The sequence below is a fragment of the Dasypus novemcinctus genome, chromosome 14 (genome assembly GCF_030445035.2).
Source record: "Dasypus novemcinctus isolate mDasNov1 chromosome 14, mDasNov1.1.hap2, whole genome shotgun sequence".
NCBI lineage: Eukaryota > Metazoa > Chordata > Mammalia > Cingulata > Dasypodidae > Dasypus > Dasypus novemcinctus.
Window position 1 is genome coordinate 63808531 of NC_080686.1, and position 4842 is coordinate 63813372.

The 4842-nt window shown below is 41.9% G+C and overlaps 1 pseudogene; it reads right to left on the reverse strand.

The window, feature by feature from the left end:
- Positions 1-890: 890 nt before the first annotated feature.
- LOC101424752 (magnesium transporter MRS2 homolog, mitochondrial pseudogene) lies at positions 891-3913 on the reverse strand (annotated as a pseudogene).
- Between the last annotated feature and the right edge of the window lie 929 nt (positions 3914-4842).

Genomic DNA, 4842 nt, shown 5'->3' on the forward strand with positions numbered 1-4842 from the left:
GATCTGATGCTGGGTTTCCCTGAGAAGCAAGTCCTTTTTCTCCCTGCCATAAATACTTCCTGAAATGATTAACCAAATCTACTTATAATTTAACTAGATGGTCCTCTGTATCATTACAACTGAATCCTAAATGGATTCAAAATTTGGGTCTGTACTAGCAATCAACTCTCTGAAGTAACTGAAGAATTTGACTACAGAGTGAATCAAATTGCTAGTGAAGATAATAACAACAGCCATCTCTTGGCTATTTGCTGCATGTGGGACACTGTTCTGAGAGCTTTCCAAAATATTAATTCATTTAATCCTTATAACAACCTTATGAAGTAAGTGCTATTATTTTTTTTTCCATTTCCTTATTTTTATTTGCCATATATAAAAGAAGAGCAAATACAAGAAAATAAGAACATGTCAATGATTAGTTACAAAGCACAAACTCCAAGAGTTTGTTTCGAGGTTAGCACATACTCTGCTGGCTTTCAGCCACCCGAGAGGAAGGAAACTAAAATGAGCATGAGTCCCTGTCCTGCCTACAGCTACCTGACATCCTACCTGTGGGTTCACCAAGTTTATAGGCTTCATTTGGCATTACAATTGTACTTTTCTTGATTTGTATAAATTAAATAAAAATATAAAATAGTCTGTTTTGTGTTAAATTAATTTCTCCGTGATTCATACCATGTCTATAAAAACAGTTCTTTCAGTTTGCAGAAAACAGACTCTACCTTTTACAAAGCAAGCACTTTGCTGCTTTCCTCAGAATTCTGAACATGGAATTAAGTTCTAATATTGTGCCTGCCAAAATGTGTTTTTACTGTCAGACATTGTAATTTAAATATCACTGAATCTTTGATTCTATAAAAGAAAATGCTAAGAGTCTCTTGTAACTACCATTACAAAATATGCAGTCCCCACCAGGTGTTCCTAATAGTTGGGTTCGTTAGGATGGTCCTGCCTGAGCCAAGTCCATCTTGCCTGAGGCTTTTTCCACTTCCATCCTTCTGTCTGCCTGCAGGGTTTTTTAGGGGTCCTGATAGAAGGCAAAGGAGTTTCTAGTTGTCATCCAAGGAATGAAAGCAAACATTGGGCCACTTCCCATACACATAATTCCAGTGATCAGCCAAAATATTCTATGACCCTCTTCAAGAGAAGATTCCAAATTCATTCCAAAAGCAAATTCCATTAATCCAAAGAGCGAAACAGAGAAGGTTCCCGTGGTCAACTGGAGATTCAACCTCATCACCACATTAAGGTGGCTGTCCAGATTGATGAAGATAACACTTCGTGAATCATCAATCAGTACCCTGAGTTCTGGAGCTGCACTGGAAAGCTCTTCAGCTAAACAGTAGTTGTTTTCAATAGCAACTCCATCCCTTCTGCATGGTCAATTCCAGTTCTGCTCTTCTTAAAGCCTTCTGGGTCACCCCATTTTGTCAGACAGAGTTCTTCTAGCAACTCTTCCAAGATCTCCAAAATCAAGTCTTTGAAATTTTAGTATCTGTTTCGAAACTGACAGACTTTTGCCATTTTGTAGTAAGATGTGCAATTTGCTTGTCTACAGAAGAATGTGTGGGGTCCACTAAAGCTTGCAATGCCTCAAAGATCAGGGGCTGCAAAATGCTGTTTCCCCTCAAGACTGTTGGTCCAGTATTGCAGGCGTGAGTCTAGAGCTCTAAACTCAAAAGGTAGAGGGTGCGTGACAAGTTGGCCCTCTCCAGCCAACTGTGAGGGGAGTTCCCGGAGGTAAATTTAAATTACGATAATCTAATATCAGAAGACACTCTTCCAAATAATCCATTCCCATGATTAATCCTACTCTTTCTGTTGCGAGGCTCATTAGATGCTGAAACCGCAAATCTCTGACGTGAAGACCTAACTCTTGATATAGTTCAGTTTTCTTCTTTTCCAAAGAAGTAACATTTCTCGCTTTGTCAAATTTTGTCACAGTAAACACTGGGGCTACACTGGCTAAAGTGGCTTGAGAAACATCAGAAGTTCTAAACCGGATCATTTCACCTGCCACACAGAGCCAGGCTCCTTCTGAGCAGTTCGGCTGCGAGGAGAGCGCACACTTATTTTCCTTTCTGCAGAGTAGATCTCGCTGTTCCACTGAGCGTTGATTCTCAGGTGCACCTCAATCAGATGTGAGGTAGGTTGGAAATAAATTAATTTGGGACCAATTTACTCTTCAAAATAAATTAAAGCCCTTAGCTTTTGCCTTCACTCTCATTTGCATTCAAATATGTGTTTTGGGTAGGAAAGTGACGCCTACTGAGGGAGCCAAGAGAGAGTCGTGGCCACTTTGAGCATTCGTGGTGCTCCACTGCCCATCACAATTCGGGAGTGGGGGTGTTGTCAAAATCTGAACAAACCCACAGGAGTGCATACTTCAAGCGGAGGCTGCCTACTGGTTCTCGAGACACAAGTCACAGAAATGTTTAAGTAGAACAAGATTCTTAACCTTCCATGGGGAAAGGACAGCCTTGAGAATCTAAAGAAAGCTACTGGCTCTCTCCTCGTAAAAGCACACGCATGATTCTCAAGAAGGTCCATATAATTTGCATGAATCCCGGGAAACCCATTCTTGGACCTCAAGTTATGAACTCTGCAACAGAAAATCAGCTAGCCAGGTACTTTAATCATCCCTCCAAATGCAGTCTTGATTTATTAATTTGTAATGTAACTTCCTGGGACTCTCTCCATAATATTGAAATTCATTATGTTCACTTACTGTGCTCTGCCCCTGAGACACTTGTGAAATTAGCTGCAGAGAACATTTCAGATGGGCAGGTACTGTATCTCACCTGACATGGCATTATATTAGGAGTTATGTCCTGCTTTGCCAGCCTGGGGTACAGAATAAGGTCACATCTCTGAAAATTCAAATTAACGACTCTAAGCCCTCATCTTGATTATAATGGAATCTCTGTTCTAATGACAGGGGTGCTCCTCCCCTAAGTAATACCTGAGCAAACCTGAGAAATAGTTACATGGTCTGTAATCAGTCCTTCTAGCTGCTTCCGAGGTATCCCAACACCCTTTGCTGCAGGTGCTATGCTAACTAATGTCCACAATGCCCCACACACCAGAGTGATCAGCAGATCAATGAGTCCTCTTCTCTGTGGCCCCAAACCTGCAGAGGTTCCTCAGGGAGCAGGGACACTTGCTCCTTTACCAAGTACCAGTTTTTAGTCTGAGTCCAACCACAAAAAATAGTCAACGATATCATCCCACTTGGTGGTGGTGGTGGTGGTGGGGTTTGGGGGTGTACTGTTATAGTTTCTAATGAATAGTTCTTTCCAGCTAACAGTGCTTCATGGATTGCTCAAATGGGTGGACAGTAGGAACATTCACCAAATCAGGAGCTACAGGAAAGTGATGGGTCCTAAGCTCACTAGTTCACTAACATGTATATAAATCCAGTGTAGTTACTCATACATAAAACTAGTCGATGGATAAATAAAACATTTTTAATAGATTTCGAGTCAGCACACACTGTGTGTATTTCCTCCCACCCTTCCCAGCAGGACAGTTCTTGCCCTCAGGTTAAGCAGGCAGCTGCCCTGTGGGATCAGGACAAGAAGGACTTGGCCCAAAGACATCTTCCCTTCCATCCTTCCTGAGGACCTGAGTTTAACAAGTGCATTACACTCGTACCCTGGGGAGGGTACTAACTAGTTAGCTAATAGTCTCACCCTTTTTTGTAATTTTGTTTAACTACAACTTGTACTCCTAAAAGCTCACAGGCCATTCAGAGCTGAGAGGCTGGGAAGCTTGATAGAGGACTGGAAGGAGGACTTGGGCAAAGCTGGGAATCTGTAGCATGGTGTTCCGGGCAGCCAGAAGGTGGGGGGCGGGGATGAGAGCTGAGAAAGGGAAGAGACAGGACATCCGAGACAAACCTCACCTGATTCATAATTGGGCCCAAGGCCAGTCCTTCTCTTCCCAGATTCATTCAAGAGGTCCCTAAGATAATGAATGTTTATTTCTGTACGGGTCAAATGAAAACTTCTTTCACCACAGCCTGATGTGGTTTAGGTCTGGCCTGATTTCTTTTTCACACTGGACCTGTGAATTAGTGCTAATTTGCAGAGTCATTCTACTGTCCCTCCAAACTCTGAATTCGGACCCATCAGAGCTATTTTAACTATCCATCACTACAAAACAAACCACACCAAAATTTAGGAGTTTAAAACAACAACCATAACTATCCCAAGTAACCACTGAACAAAGTATTTGGACTATCTACCCTCAAGATAGAGACAAAAAAAAAAAAAAAACAACTGTAAACATTGAACTCAAGTCAATAGTTTTGTTTTTCTTTTATTTTTCTGAAAAGGTATGAGTTAACAATTTTGGAACTACTTTCCATATGTTGCCAGATTTTCTCTAGGTTCTTGGCTATTTTACAAAAAAGAACTAAAGTACATGCCAGTTTAGCTAGGCCAGTAGTTGATTAAGAAAATAAGAGAAGAGAAATGGGAGAAAATAACAGATTATGGATCCCAGGTATACATGCGGGCTGGTCCAGGCAGAGAGAGAAAAAGAGGTGAAAAGGGCCAAAAAGGATCAATTTCATCTCTATGATGGCTTTTTAATTCATTAATTATCTCTCCCAAATGCTAATTTCAGGGAGGGGTCCCAGTAGTTTGCTGATTGATTGATTACCCCACCCACCAATTTCCCCCCCCCCCCCAGGGGGGGCCCAATGATAAGGCCCCTTGGGAATATCCTGGGCTTTTCCTTGATCCTGGACATCGAGGAAAATTCTTACGGGTTCTTGCAGCCACTTTCTGGTGTGAAGGGGTCTTTCTCTCAGGGGATTTCCAAGTGGCTTCCATGGCC